We start from the raw sequence: 17,433 nt of genomic DNA, 5'->3' as shown, positions 1-17,433 counted from the left end.
CCAACTAACAAAGGGATGTGGCAAGAAAGCTTTCATCCCTAATTCCTTTGGAAAACCATTACTGATATAGACTTTCTTCTCTACTAAATCTTTTTGGTGAGGAAGGACTTTTAGGGAATATTTATTCAAATTGCAAAAGCACACTTTGTTTTACAAATGGACTTGGCACTTTTAAATGAGTTACTTAAATAATGAGTTCTCATACATTTGACAATCTATGGTTCTTACAAATTCCATTAGGAACACCTACTTAGCCAGGAAAATATCAATTGCTTAAAAATTAGATATACTCATCCCCACATTTAAGTGTCTTTAGTATTTTGTTGTTTTGTTTTGTTTTGTTTTGCTTAATCCAAACATAAGTGGAAATTAGGCAAGAAGCCAGGCATGGTCATAGTGCCAGGTTGCTAAATCTGAATTACTTGTTTCACAGGAAACCTTGCCTGCATGCCTACCAGTCCTGGTTATGACAAGGATTCAAAACCTTTCAATGTAGACAAGAAGGATTTATAGAGAAATCTTTATGACAAATACCAATTAGAAAATCTCTATTATACACAACAATAGGTGGAGATCAATCAGTTCCAAGAGTGAGTATTAAAGTCACTCTTGGTTCATAAGAGGAAGACTATATGATCCCAACAGGAAGAACCAGATTTATCAAAGGATTGGGGATCCTGAGCAAAGAGAAAATCAAAGGCCTAAATCCAAAGGAATCACAAAGTGTCAGAGGTCAAAGGAAACTTGGGAGTCATAAGAATACCATATCCTGTAAAGGCGTTCTTTTCTTGGAGACCATTAAAGGGGAATGAACCACCTCCTGCAGCAGTCAATTTCTACTTTTGTGTACCTAGACTTGTTAGGAAGTTTTCTTTTTCCTTACTTAAAGGGAAAAAATTCCATTTTTTACAGTATTAACAAATAAGTTGTAGAAAGAAATAAAGCAAAGTTTCTCTACCATGGTGCTAGATTTGGAACCAAGAAGATATAGGTTCAAATCCCATTTCTTTAATACTAATTAACTCTGTGATCTCAGAAAAGTCAATAAACTTTTCTAAGATTAATTTCCTCATCTGTAAAAATGGAAGTAATAAAACTATGTAGAAACCTACTTTGCATAAATGTTGTTTGGTTCAAATATGACTAAACATATGAAATACTTGGTAAACTCTAAAATGTTTCATATATCCCCCCCAAAATTTATATATTCACTTGTACAAATGACAACTTTTTTAGAAGAAAGATATTTTTAATGACTCCTGACAAATTACTATTCATAATATTTCCTAAAGTTCTTTCTTTTGGGTATATAGGCATTGAGGACTCATGCTCAGGAGGTTCCATTCAAACTGCTAAGAGCATCTCATAATATTATATAAAAAACTGTTTCATTTCTTCCTCAAATATCCTTATTTCAGAATTGTAGAACCACGGTCTCTGAGTTTGAAGGGATCTCAGAAATAACCTAGTTTAACCCATTTCTGAATAAGAATCCCCTCTATAACGCACCTAAAAAGTGATCCTACCTATCTTTGTTTATAACTTAACTTAATCCAATCAATTAAAAATCTTTTATCACATACAATATACAAGGTCAGAGGCAGTTTGGCATATTGAAGAGAGTTATTTGTAGGTAATAACATTAGCTATTATCCTGATCGTATTTTAAGGTTGTTGTTACATATAATATCTCATTTGATAGTCCTATGTAGTAGGTATTCTTATTATACCCATTTTACAGATGAGACCGTTGAATTCAGGAATCAATAAGTGATTTGTGCAAGATTTGGCACAACTAATGAGTGCCTGTATCAAGATTCCAAGTCTCCTGGATTTAAAGGCATTCTATTCACTGCAGAATTGGATTGTCTCAACTGAAGAATCTATGACTCGCATGTAAGTCCTGCCTCCAACAAATACTGAATGTGAGTAAGTCATTAATTTATTGACTAATAATTAAATATTAATTTATTAAATTACTGCCCCAATTTAACTTTAAGTTGAAAGGTATTTAAAAATGCTTAAAAATGGTGTTTTTGTTATTTTGCATTAATAGAAAGAATTACCTCAATAGTCATTCCCTTTAGAAGAATAATGAACAGAAAAGTCAATTTTTCTTAAATGTGTGAGAGAATACTAAATAGTTCAATTTATTATTTCTTTGATCTGAGATAAAGGGAAACCAGAATAAGTTCACTAAATGAGTTGTACTACTTATATTTTAATAGATAATTCAGCATATTCACATAGAAACATTGTTTTTCTTGCATCACTTGAAATATGTGACTTTCACAAATGTACTATACCCTGGACATTTCTGGTAAGGCTGTTCAGTCATTAGAACATTCATACAATACACATATACCCCACCTCCTTATGCACACCTCCAATTTGTTACAAAAATATGCATCCATTCATGTAGCAAACTATTTTTTAAGTGCCTGCTATATGTAAGGGGCCATGCTATATGCTTCGGAATTATAGCGGCAATTAAGACATAGTCTTTGCTTTCAAGGATGTAATAAGAGTTAAGACATATATGCTCTCTTTCCTCCAAAAACTTAAAACGATAAGCACAGAGAAGTGTAAACACAGTGGTGTAAGTTTCACTCAACAAATTTACTTGAATAATATGATGTCCCATCAACTTTTTATCTTATATATAGGAGGCAAAGAAATGCTACTTTCTGGCCATCTTCTGCAGAAATTAGTCAAGTCCATAGGCATCAAGGGAATAAGAAGTCCTCTTTCTTATATTGTAGGAGATTATTAGTGGAAATTATAAGAATGTCCTGCTAGATTAGATCGGTTTCAAAGGCTCTTGGAATTATAATAGAGGAAATTTTGTACCATGTACGGACAGTTTGTTTGCTGAATGCCTACACATCAGATTCTCTTCTAAAACAACAAGTACAATTGCCTCGTTAGGAGTAATTTATTTTTAAAAGTTTAAAAAGAACACAGCCGGTGTCAGATTTGAGCCCTGACCACTTGATAGTTCGTGAGCAGGCTGTTAATAACTGCCCAAATGACCTACAAATAATGAAGCATGAAAACACTACCCTTGACCTCGGAGAAACACAGGAACATTTTCAAGGCTCAAGTCTTCTTTGTGACTGTTCTCTTGTTTTATTACCCTGGGAGACAAAAGGAGAAACAAATGAAAATTATTTTTTAAAAAACAGAACTTTTTTTCATTTAAGAGGTTTTATTAGTTGCTCATGGAAGGAATTTGAAAGCCGTGGTGTACTTAGGTCCCTGATTTTAATATCTTAACACCTGATTTTGGATGTCTGGAATACGTCTTCTATTTAAACTCCTGGAAGGGAGTATTTACCGATAATGGCCTTTGTTCAAAGAACTGAAGGCAAATTATCAAACCACTTTCACACCAGTTTCATTAAAATCTCCTGCAATTAGGTAGCAGGAGCGGGAAATATTATTGCTGCTGCTATTGCCGTTTTTATGCTTAAGATAGTAAAGTAAAAGCAAAAGCAAGCTGAAGTTAATCTACTCAGGAATTCAGGTGGATGGCAAAACACAGTAGGCATTTGCAGAATGATACCTTCTAATGATGCTTCTATGCTTTAGTGTCATTTTGAATTTGAGAATAATATAAGGGCAGCAGGTTAAAGGTTTAAAGGGAAAAAGGAATTTTGGAACCCATATGCAAGGTGGCATGAATTAGCCTGGCCTATTTTTAGCGCCTGCTTTCTTCAGAGGCTACATCAATGTTATAGCTGTGAGGAGAATTTATAGGAACTACAGGGAACCTTACCGACGATTGGTAGGTGAAGTTTATTGAACTAAAATTCCATTCTTGGCCGACCAGCAACTGAGGAGACAACACATGGTACCTTCCTCACTAACTCTTTAAAGAGAAAGAGAGAGATATCCCAGGGTGCACACTCCCTTAAAATGGGGGCATACGGCATCCATCATCTTTTCAACTACAAAACCAGATCTTTTCATTGAATATCATTCTCCGACTTACAGGTCAGATGGGGGACGTGTGGAAGCTCACAGAGGGAAGCCATCCACAGGTTCATGTGCAGGAGGGGAATTTCCTCCCTCAGGAACAGACTTCACATACCTCTGCCCTGTCATGACATTCCACTCTCACAGCATGCAGGGGGATTTTAGGGACCCTACATGGCTCCTGACAGAGTCTACAAGAAGTAATGTTGTACACAGTTTCTATGCATAGGAAACATAAACCACCAGCTACTGAATCCATGATACTCTGCTTATAATGTCTTCTTGCTGGCCCCCTAACCCTGTCATCCTGTAATCTATGCAGCTGCAACCACTTAGCCCCCACCTGTGAGTACAGTCCCACTCCAGACTTTGTGACCAATTCCATTCCTCATTAGAAGAAGTTTAACCAGTTCTATCCTCACCCTCAAGTCAACCATGCATGCCGTCCTTTTCTAATCCCGTGCCTATATTCTAGAAACTGATCTTTTGCCTGGCTACCTTGTGACCAAGGTAGGGTCTTCTAACCCAAATACTGTGACAAGATCTATATTTTCATAGAAACACAAAATTTCCATTATAAGGGATTTTCCCATTCTTAAATAAGTCCCCCTATAAAACATACAATAAATGATCATTCTGACTTTGCTTGAAGACCAAATTGAGGGAGCTCCCACTATCCCCAGGGACAACCCATTCCCCTTTGAGATCATTTTGTGTTGTATTTTCTCTCTGTCCCCATCCCCCTATCATTAAGTCTAAATTATTCCCTTTGCTATTTCTACTAATTTTTCCAACTTCTGGTAAATTGGCCAAACTAGAACCAGTCTAAATTGCCTTCCACATGACAGTGATTCAAATATGTAGATGATTATCTTTTTGTCTTTATATCTTCTCTGCAAGTTAAACATGCCAAAATCCTTGAGGCCCTTTAGCATCCTAGTAGTCTTTATGCTGATGTTCTCTAGACTCTCAGTGCCTTTCATTAAATGTTTTGTGCCATGCTAAATACTTCAGATATGGACTGACCAGGAAAGGGTAAAGCATGTTTATCACACTCCTTGTTCTGGGCATCATGGATTGTTTAATAGAGGGGGGAATGACTAAGTTTTTTTAGTTCACCTACTCTTAGATGTTTTGCCTTTTTTTTTTTAAACCCTTGTACTTCAGTGTATTGTCTCATAGGTGGAAGATTGGTAAGGGTGGGCAATGGGGGTCAAGTGACTTGCCCAGAGTCACACAGCTGGGAAGTGTCTGAGGCTGGATTTGAACCTAGGACCTCCTGTCTCTAGGCCTGACTCTCACTCCACTGAGCTACCCAGCTGCCCCAGATGTTTTGCTTTTTACAAATGAACTGCTATTTCACCATAATTCCATCACCTTGTACTTGTGAAACTGATTTTTTTCTTTTTTATTCTAAATTTTACAAAATGAAATAAAAGAAGCATTTCCACATAAAAATAAAGAGAAAATGGTGCACAAATGAAATCACCAATCTCCTAAAAGTTTAGCTTACTTTTCTTGATTTCTACATAACAAATCCCATCCACAAGTGCCATAGTCCCTCCCCATCACCCCTGCATCACAAAAGATATCTTCAAGGAGACCAACATGTATATATAAATTAAGTCTTTCATACATCACTTTTTGGTTCATTTTCTGGAGCTAACTTTCAGTTTATTCTCCCAGCATTAAGTCTGTGGTTGTGTATAATGTTTTCCTGGTCCTACTCATTTCATTGTTCATTATCTCGTTCAGTTCTTTCTGGGTTTGTTTGTTTTTTAAATCAATCTATTAATTGTTTCTTATGGTGCATAGGTATTCCATCACAATTATATACTTCAACCTGTTCAGCCATTCCCTAATTGATGAGGATCTCCTCAGTTTCCAGTTATTCGCCTCCACAAAGAAAACTGTCATAAATATTTTGAAACATATAGGTTCCTTCCTCCCTCTTCCCTTATCTCCTTGGGAAATAGACTGAGTCTAATGGTATACAGTTTTATGATTCTCTGAGTTCAATTCCTAATTGCTCTCTAAATAATTGGGTCAGTTTACAACTTCACCAACTATGTACTAGTGTCCCCATGTCTCCACATCTCCAACCCTTGTCATTTTACCCTCTTGTCATTCTAGCCAGTCTGGTAAATATAAGGTAACATCTCAGAGTTGGTTTTCATTTCTCCAATCAGTAGTGATTCTGAGCATTTTCTCATATATATCCAGATATGGTTTTGATTTCTTCATCCAAAAATTGTCTGTTCATATCTTTTCCCCATTCATCAATTGGGGGATGGCTCCTATTCTTATAAACTTGTCAAAGTTCTCTATCTCCTTTAGATGTGATATCTTCTATAAAAATTCTTATAGACAAAACTTCAACTATTCCTCTCTTTATGGAATATTCTTCTAGAGAACTTTTTCCATCTCCCCATGCTTCATTTATAATTATACTTTGGGCTCAGTCATTCAACCACTTCCAAATCCACCTAACTAAACACTCCAGGATATCCAGATAGCCCTTTACTCTCCATCTTAGAATCGACACTGTATTCTAAAGCAGAAGAGCAGTAAGGGCTAGGCAATGAGAGTTAAGTGACATAACCAGGATCACACAGCTAGGAAGTTTCTGAAGCCAAATTTAAACCCATCTATCTCTAGGCCTGGCTCTCAATCCTCTGAGCCACCTAGCTGTGTCCTCTCCATCTTTTCTAAAAGTTTAGCTTGAAAAAATTTGTCAGATATATTACTGAAATTCAGTTTAATTATATTTGCTTTTCCTCTAGTCTAGCACTCTAACAATCTTGCCAGATTAGAAACTCTAGTTTGGCATGACCTTGATTGATGGAGCTATCTTTATTATCATTGCTTCTTATTTAGACATTTGTTAACCATCCTTCTAATGCTAAATCTTGAAATTTCACTAGAAAATAAAATATTATTGTACTTTCCCAGTAAAATTTCCCATTCCAAATCTACAGCCCCTCTCTTGTTCTCTAAAATATTTTAGGTATCAACAGTGATTTAAAAATCATATCAGTAACTTCTTTCAGTATCCTAGGATATGGTTGCCTGAGTCTGGTGACTTGAATTTATTAACACCACTTTAGGTGCTCTATTATTCTTTCAGACTTACCTTGGGTTTCAAATCCATATTGACCATGTTTGTTCTGTCTTTTCCAGTCCAAAGGTCACTTTTCTTGGTAGAGAAACACAAACACATTAATGAGAGTGGTGGTTCCTTATTCTCTTCATTGTCAATCATAATTTCTTTGTCCCCTGTTCCTAAGATTCTACTATGTGCCTTACTTACTGCTATATAGGAATTAACTGTTCCCTGTTGATGATCTCCCAGTCACTAATTACCTGCCTTCTTAGACATCTACCCATTGCCTGCTATAAATCCTTTTCCTAAAAGCACTGTCTGAAATAGACTCACATAAAAGAAAAAAGGGATAGTGGCATCCAGGTAGCTCAGTGGATAAATAGTCAGACATGGAGACAGGAGGTCCTGGGTTCAAATCTGGACTCAAACACTTTCTAGCTATGTGACCCTTGGTAAATTTCTTAATCCCAAATGCCTAGTTCTTACCACTCTTCTATGTTGAAACTGATATTTAGCATTGATTCTAAGACAGAAGGTAAGAGTTTAAAAAAAAGCAAAGGTATATCAATGAATTAGGTATTATATGTAATAAGAGGAGCAGAGACTATTAAAACATTTTCTGCTAGTAGCAAATTTTGTTTGCTTTCCACCATATGGAGTATGATCTACTCTGCTTAAGAAGATAAATATAAGATAAAGCATATTATTGTTCGTTCATTCAATCCTGTCCAATTCTCTGTGACCTCATGGACCATAGTATTCCATGTGCTTTCTATAATCCACTAAGTCCCAAAGTTTCTCCAAGCTCATATCCATTGCTTCCATGACACTATCTATTCATCTTAGCCTCTGTCATTCCCTTCTCCTTTTGCCTTTAATCTTTCCCAACATTATTGTCTTCTCCAAAGAATCCTGTCTTCCCATTATATAACTAAAATATTTAAACTTCAGAGTCAGTATTTGACTTTCCAGTGGGCAGTCTGAATTAATTCCTTTAAGTATTGACTGATTTGATCTTTATCATCCAAGGTATTCTCAAAAGTCTTCTATAGCACTAAATTAAAAAGCATTGATTTCAAAGTGCTCAGCTTTCTTTAAAGTCCAGCTCTCACAGTCATACATTGGAAAAAACTTATAGCTTTGACTATATAGACCTTTGTTGACGAGTTTGTTTTTTGATTTTTTTTTTATGCTGACCAAATTTGCCATAGCCTTCCTTCCAAAGAACAAGGTTTTTATTTTTTTTAACTTTATGACTGTCATCATTATATACAGTCATCTTTGAGCCCAAGAATATAAAAATCTGACTTTGCTTCTATTTCTTCTTTCTCTCTTTGCTAGGAAGTAATGGGACTAGTTGCCACGATTTTACTATTTTTTTTCCCCTGGTAAGCTTCGAGCCAGCTTTTACACTATTGTCTTTCACCTTCATCAAAAGGCCTCTTAATTCTTCATTTTCTTCTTTCAGAGTGGCATCACCTGCATTTCAGAGATTGCTGCTATTTCTCTTGACAACCTTAATTCTGGCTTTTGATTCATCCAGCCTGGCATTTCACATAATGTAATTGCATATACATTAAATAAACAAGATGACAATATATTGCCTTGACATAGTCCTTTCCCATCTTTAATCAATCATTTGTCCCATGTTTGGTTCTAACTGTTGCTTCTTGACCCACGTATGGGTACCTCAGGAGACAAATAAGATACTCAAATGAATGCAGAGGTGAAACATATTCATTTACAAATTAACTTTATCATGCGTAACTAATAAAAGGCTTCAGAGAACACCATTAAGAGCATGATCTTACATAACAACATTGCTTTGGAGAGAAGGATGCTTTATTTTTCAAGATTCAAGATGAAATTTATATATTTTATCACTTTCTTTGCCTGGAAGAGACTAACAATCTTAGTGACCATTTGGATTAACTAAAGGAATAGTTTGCAGTTTCTGGGCTGTGGATTACAAGTAACATGAAAAAAAATTTTCTATTAGCCATTGTAGTTCTCATTGACTTTGTGTATTGTCTCCTACTCTTTGACTGCTTCTTTGATTTTCCTTTTTAAAACAGAGGATCTGAGCAATTTTATAAATTTGAAAAGAAAGAAAAAAAGCCTCTCTCATGCTATTCTTGTAGACAAGATGGACAGATGTGGGCTAGACAATAGTAAAATTAAATGATTCAGAATTGGTTGAATGGCTGGACACAAAGAGTAGTCATTAGTGGCTCAATGTCAACTTGAAAGGAAATATCTTGGGAATTGGCCTAGGGATCTGTGTTTGGCCATGTACTTTTTAGCATTTTGATCATTGTCTTGGATAAAAATAGACATTGTCATGTATGGCATGATTGTGCAGTTTGTGCTTGACACTTAACTAAAAGGGAAAGCTAACAATCCAGATGAGTAAGAATTCAAAAATACCTTGACAGTTTTTAACATAGGGTCAAATATAGTAAGATGAAATGCAATGGAGAAATGCAACATTTACATGGTACATTAAAGTTACAAAATGGTATTGGTATACTTGTAAAGTAGTTTGTTGGGGGAAAAAAGATAAGAGAGAGACCTAAATGCTAGGCTATACCAAGGAGACAGTAATGAAAGGAAAGGTCTCCTATAGAACAAAATATTTATTACAACACTCTTTATAGTATCAAAGGACTAGAAAGAAAGTAAATTCCCATTGACTAGGGGAATGTTTAAGCAGATTTTGATATTCAAATGTAAAAGAAAATTATTGTGTCATAATCAATGATGGAAATGAGGATTATAGGCAATGTAGGAAGATGCAAATTAGTGCTAAATAATGTAATTAGAACACAGAGGAAATATAAATGTATATAAATGCACTATATATATTTATGTATATCTATACACACATATAAATACAACTCTCACCATGCAAATGGAAAGAACAATAACAAACACTGAAAGAGAATTCAGTATAATTGTCTGTATTGATCAAACTTGGTCCCAGAGAAGAGATATGAAAACAAACTTCCCTTCCTTCTTTGCATAGGTAGAGGGAGATGGGTATAGAACACAATCCAACTTGCTTAATGAATTGATTGGTTTTATTGAACTGTTTTTTTCTTCTCTTTTATTTTATTCTTTGTTATAATCATTTTCTGAATAGGGGAAAGGGAGATGTACAGTAGAGTCCCCTTACTCATGGTATCACTTTCCATGGTTTCACTTATCTTGAAATCAACTGCATAGGACCCACTTAGTGCTGCATCAGCAACGTTCTCTTCTGCTTTCACTTTGACTTTATTTGCTTTCATTTTCACCTTTTTTCAGTTGTTCTTGATCTTTTGTGGAGTATGAGTGAGGTTGCATAGTGCTGAGCACAGGGCATGAGCAGAAAGAGAGAGAGAATATATATAGGGTCAGCAAGTGTTCACTTATATCCACGGTTTCAGCCATCTGCAATAGAATGTCTCCCCCATGGATATGGGGCCCTTTTATCTATTGAGAAATAAAGGTAATGTAAAGGCAAATTACATCAATGAAAAGCAAAGTTTAAAAACTTGGAAAAAAAGAGAAAAATACAAACACGGGAGTTTTACTAGACTGTGAGCTCAAAATCATAAGGTACGATATAAGCCTCACCTTTCCTACACCCAATGCTAATAAGACTGATTTTGTTTCATAAAGCGTAGTTTACAAGACTAAACATTGATATTTCTCCTGCAATTGTCCCTGTTAAGAGTGTATCGGAAGCGTGATGGTCACTTCTAGATAACCTACTATAAAAAGGCCATTGTCCTTGTATTCAGAAGGTTGCTTAATAAATGTTCATTAAGAAAACTATTGTGAAAGGAGCAGAGCCAGAAGAACATTGTACACAGAGACTGATACACTGTGGTAAAATCGAATGTAATGGACTTCTGTACCAGCAGCAATACAATGACCCAGGACAATTCTGAGGGATTTATGGTAAAGAACGCTACCCACATTCAGAGGAAGAACTGCAGGAGAGGAAACACAGAAGAAAAACAACTGCTTGAACACATGGGTTGATGCAGACATGATTTGGGAGGTAGACTCTAAATGATCACCTCTCCCCAGTGCAACTATCAATAAAATGGAAATAGACCTTTGTAGCTCACACATTAATGTTTTTATTGGTAGTTTTTATCTTTGTGATCTAACTTGAATTCTTAACATTAAGCACATCACTGACTTTTAGGTATGAAGCAAATAGTAACTTGGTCATTGGGATAATAAATCTATGAATGTTTTTTAAATAACATGGATCCTGTTACTGAAGTACTTGTATATTCATAAAGATCTATGTTGATCCACTGTTAAAGATATTGGTGAAATTGTGTAGATTACTAATGATTTTCACCATTAATTTAGTTGCTGTTACCCTAATCTGTCATATTAGTTGTCTTCATATTTGTTTATTCTTTTCTTAAAGCAGTTAAAACAATACTTTATCCATTTAACTCAATCTTAAAAGAGATTATTGGTGAATAAGATACTTAGTAATCATTCTTTTCTCTGGAAATGCAATTCATTGTCATATTTTACTGAAAAACGTATTTTTGGTTTTCAGTTTGTTTAAAAGAAATAAGAAATAATTCACCATACTTACAGAAATTACCACATTTGTACAACTGTTTGGGTCTTTTCTGCTTTATTATAATGATTTGTTTTCCTTAACAGGTCTTATTTTATTTAATGTTCAAATGCACTAAAATGTTCCATTTTCTGTTAAGCTGTTACATTTGCCAGTACAATAGATAGCACCACAATTCTTTGTGCTATCTGGGGAGATTAATTTTCAAAATTGTCTTTTAGTATTTTTAATATTTCAGCATCTACCAGGCATTTGCATCACTAAGATTTTGGTTTTGGACAAGGAATATTGTAATCCAAACATGAACTAATAATTTGCCTTAATCTACTTTTGCCTTTGGGTTAGGGAGGGATAATGAATAGTTTAAAAAAATGAGTTAGAAAAAGGCCTTCTTTTTCTTTTCTTTTTCTTTTTTTGCCATTTAGTGCTTAAAGCTTTTCAGATAATCTGAAAAAATGACAGTACATTGAATTTGGAATTGTAGTTTACTTACAATTCCAGTTCTGGTATAGCCTTATAGTTATGTCTTAAAAATCATAGACCCTTCTATGGATTATTGTTTATTTGTAATTTGACAGTTTTTACCCACCCTGCATTTTGACACTTTCTAAATGGAAGTTGCTGGATATATTGTTCTCATTTCCTGCTGGATATCAAATTAATGATGCTAGGGTTTTATTCTTGATTGAAAGTGATGGCTGTCATGATGTAAGGCTCTTGATTATGGAGTTATATATGTAATTGTTTCTAATTGAGTCTAAGCATTTTTCCAACATGTGCTAATTTATTGTGCTAAGCACGGTTGAATTTGCTACTTTTTTTTTCTGAGCAGGAATATGTTTGAAAGTCTTCAGTAAAAACTTGACTAATGTACCACCACTGCCCTCACCCCAAAACCTGTCCAGAAATCTCAGAAAATGGATTTGTAATATGTTGAAATGTTGTGTTGCTTTTTGTCTTCATTTTAGTCTTATAACTGCCAAACTGTTATGGTATTATTAAGGATATGTGTATTTATATGTATGCATATAAAATATATGTATATGTATATGAAAACTAAAACAAGATTTGGTCAAACTATATTTTCCCATTGAATACATAATGTTTTCAAGGCTGCAAAAAGTGTACAGTTGTGAAACAAGTTGTAAATAAAGACTTGTATAAAAAAAATCCTCCCATTTGAAACTTAGCCTAGTTAGGAAGATTTTTAAAGCCTGAATGTAGAACTTATCAAATGCTGTTCTATAGGGAAAGATGCTTATATAATCACCCTCTCTACTCCCACCCCTTGATTTAAGATATGTAGAAATTGAATAAATTGCTAGTATTTATATAGTACTTTAAGGTTCAGGAAAAAACATCTTTTACAGATATTTCATTTTATCCTCACAGTAACTCCAGGAAGTATTGTTATCTCCATTGTACAAATGAGGGAACTGAGGCATACAGAGGTTGGGCGTTTTGTCTAGACTCACATAGCTACTAAGAATCTGAGGCCAGCTTTGAAGTCTGGATTTTCTGACTCTAGCCTAGCATTCTAAATTGTCTTCTCCTGATGCTGGTCCAAAAACTGATTTATAATACTGATAATGAATATTTTAATGGAAGGTAAAAAATAAATAAAAATGTTCATTAATTGGCTGATTGATTGATAAGTTGGAGAGCATCCACAGTTAGGCAAACAGGAAAATAGAACACCTCAAGTTCATACCATGTAGGGATGATTTGAAAGAAAGAGGATGAGCTCAGAGAAGTTAAGACTTAGAGAAGATATGATAACTGTCTTTAGTTACATGGAGGGCTATTGAGTGGATGAGAAACTGGTCATCACACTCATTTGGTTTTTCCTCCATCGGAAGAAGTGGGAGAAATGAAGGTTGAAAAAGAATCAAATTTAGACTTGAGGTAAGAAAAATATTCCTATTGCAAAACATTTTAAAATATACTTGTTTCCCCCCTCTTTAGATATCCTCCAACCAAGGCTGGGTGATCACTGTAGGTTACGTGGAAAAGATTTTCTATTCCTTTTTTTTCTTTGTTTCTTTTTGGGTGAGGGATACATTGGACTATGTGGCATCTAAGGCCCTTGCTAGCACTGCAAGGCAGCAATCAGGGAATGACAGTGAACAAGAGAGCAGAAATCCTATTTAAGCCTAATAGGTAAAAGTATAGGTTGAAATTTCTGATTGGATAGACATCAGAATTCTTTCGTATATATACATATACAGCTGTGTGGGCAAACATATGCGTAGGCATGTGTACATACACAGAGGCGAATGCATATGTACACACAAATACATATACTTTTATCTAAATTTTCTTGTGGCTCTCCTGATTCTTTTATTCCCCTAAGTCTCAGTAATGGAACCCATGAAGCCAAAAGCAAAACAGCTAAAGAGTAAATATGTTAAATTTCTTATTTAACTAGCAAAAGTTATTTAAAACTGAATTTCATTTATTCAGTGATTTTTGATCCTGGAACTTTCTCCAAGATCAGAAACTTTTCTGCCTTGGGAAATTTTAGAGAGTTGTTTAAGGCTCAGAGAATGGGATTCACTCATGCTCTGGCATCACATAACTATGACATATAATTATGTTAGAAGTGGGAGATGAACCTGAGTCTTCCTGACTCTGATTTGAGCCTTCTATTTACCATACCACAACACACTGCATAGAGAACTTCATAAAAATATTAATGTTATACGAGTATTTATTGAGCATCTACTATATGTCCTACACGCATCAGGAAGAAGCAAAATCCATTCCTACCTAGGACTTTGACTAGCTATGTACCCCTGGGCAGGATGTTAAATCTCTCTTTATTTCAGTTTTCTCATCTGAAAAATGAGGTGGTTGGATCTGATGTCTGCTACGGTCTCTTTCACTTCTAAAACTGTGGCCCTATGGTAGTAAGTTGTAGGCACCTATAGAGCCATTCTATAAACTAGAATTTATTAACCATCTACTACATAACGATTAGGAGGATTCCAGAGAAAGACAACCCATTGCTTTCAAAAATCTCACAGTACTTTGAGATTAACAGAGGACTTCACAATCATGTTATTTGATCCTTATGACAACTCTCTGATGTAAGCAGTATAACGATTATTATTTCAGTTTTGCAGATAAGAGAACTGAGACTGAATTAAGTGACTCACCTATTATCACAAAACTAATAAGTATCAGCATCTAGATTCCAATGCAGGTTTTTTGACTCAAATTAACTACAGGAAAGACACATTGTCTATGACCCTCACCTTGAAAATGTTGATAATCTACCTTAGAGAACAGAAATCACACATATGTAACAATTAGAAAATAGTTAAATGCTTAAGCAAAAGGTGCCACTGTAATTGTGTAAAGAAGTGAGAAAAATCAGTATGGATGGAATGTGTTAGTAGCAAAGGCTTTCTCAAAGAAATAGGATTTAGCTCTTGCCTTATACAACCCCCTACTACATAACTGTTACATGTATGTAGTCAGAGGATGACATAAACATGGTATGCTTTAAAGAAAGGTAGTATGTTGTTCTCCTCCCAAAACTTCCCCCCTAAAAAAATCTCAGAGATGAGTTAAGGAGAGAGTAGAAAAATCAATTAAGTATTTCCACCTCTTGTACATAAGATATGTCCAATATGAGCCTCACGAATGTGTCTTAAATCATATTTAATTGGGAAATAGTTAACGAAATAAATAAAATAAAAACACAGCAGAACAGAACATAGCTAACTTTGTGTGGTTTTCTAAGTCAACATGAGATGAAATATATATACATATATATGTGTATATATATATGCATAAAGACATATATACATATATGTACATATATGTATATATGTCTTTATGCATTTAATAGCCCATTGGCTTACTTGTTCCAGTGACACTGGCTTCCTTATTTTTCTTCACATAATAATACTTCATCTCCAAAATCTGAGCATGCATATTAGCTGACTGTCCCCCATGCCTGGAAAGATTTTCCTCCTCTGTCCCCTGACTTCCCTGGATTCTATCAAGGTCAGTTAAAGTCCCACTTTCTGCAAGGAGCTTTACTCAAACCTCCTTAATCCTAGTGCTTTCACACTCAGATTCTTTCCATTGTGTCCTGTGTATATATATCTTGTTCGTATGTTATCTCCCCAATTAGACAGAGCAAAGACTATGTGTTGTTGCTTTTCATTCTTTTTTCCAATTCCAACTTCCAATTCCAATTCCAATGTAGAAGCAAATACTTCCAGGTTTTAATATCCCCAAGGATTAGCATCATGTTTTATACATATTAGGCACTTAATAAAGGCTAATTGATTTGACTTGACCCAGAATTAAGTTTTGGTTCCAATTGTGTGACGTTGGAAAATTTCTTTAATATATCTGAATCTCAGTTTCCTCAGCTATAAATTTAGTAAGAATAATATCTCATAGAGTTCTTATGAGGATCAAATCATAGTGTCTATAAATATATATATCCAAATGCATTTTTATACATATATACTATGCTGCGTTATAAGTTTCTTTCCAGGTCTCTCAGTTTGTGGATATTACTTTAAAATACACTGTAGAAGTATGCACATAATGTGACTTTAATTATTTTTCCAATTAGCTTCGAACTTACCTCAGACAGCTGCACAACATACGCCTCAACTTTTGTTTAATTCCTGAGCCGTCTGCAAAATACCCAAGCTACATATGATTTCAGTTTTCATCTTTCATATCTAAAGAATATCTTTTGAATTTACCCAATTTTTTTTCTTTCAATTTCTGTCAACAGCGGGATACCTTCATTACTCATTTTGCTGTAAACTTTGCATGATCTTGTACACATGAGTCCTATGTGACTCCAAGGAAAGAAAATGCTGCAAATATGCTTTTGATTTCCAACCAGGGCTAGCTTCAGCTACAATTCTCAGCTTTTGCAGCTGAAATGACAACAGCCACCATGCCCAGAAATAAAAGCTATTAATGAAATTCGACTTTATCTAAGGGGATACTTCACATCTCACTAAAAAAAAAACAAAACAAAACAAAAAAAAACCAACAACAGCATTGAATATTTAGTCTTAACAACAGAAAATGTATCCCAGAGAACTTATTATTCCTTTCACAAACTCAGAAGTTTATGATGACAAAAAAATGTCATATATCCAAAGAAAATGTTTCGCTGCTCAAGTGTTTTTTGGATTGCCACTGATGTTGATAATCTGCCACCACTGTTAGTAATTTCATCCTTTTTCTTCTCCTGTCAAATAGGTCTAACTCAAAGTTAAAGTTTATGTGGAAATAGCATGTGGAAGGAAGAAAATTGGTGTGTTTATCTCAACACTTTAGAACTGATTTCCTGTCGTGAGTTCCAAGCCCTTCATGTTGGCTCTTCTCATTTAAGTAGGGGATGCCCGTTCTTCTTGGTCCGATGTTGACATTGGAACTAAGCAAAAACTCTGGAATGTTTTCTGTGCAGCATTTTCTTTTCTGTAGAGCAAAATTGAAAATATGTTAGGAAAGATTTGCATAGTTTCTCATTGGGATAGCTGGCCCATATGTCTCACAGGGCATTTGAAGATAAATGTGTAGAAGCAAATACTTCCAGACTTTAATTTTTCATATATCTCTTCACAATTCAAATGTCTCAGATTCAATCTGAAAGCTTAATTTATTTTCCTTTCTTGGAATTACTTATTATATTTCTGCCTGAAATTACTTAACCACAAATGTAGTTTCACTGTCTTGGGGGTGATACCAGAATTTTCAGATAATTTTTCTTCTT

Source organism: Gracilinanus agilis, chromosome 2 (assembly GCF_016433145.1).
Source record: "Gracilinanus agilis isolate LMUSP501 chromosome 2, AgileGrace, whole genome shotgun sequence".
NCBI lineage: Eukaryota > Metazoa > Chordata > Mammalia > Didelphimorphia > Didelphidae > Gracilinanus > Gracilinanus agilis.
The sequence above is the reverse complement of the archived record's forward strand: the minus strand, read 5'-3'. Positions refer to the sequence as shown.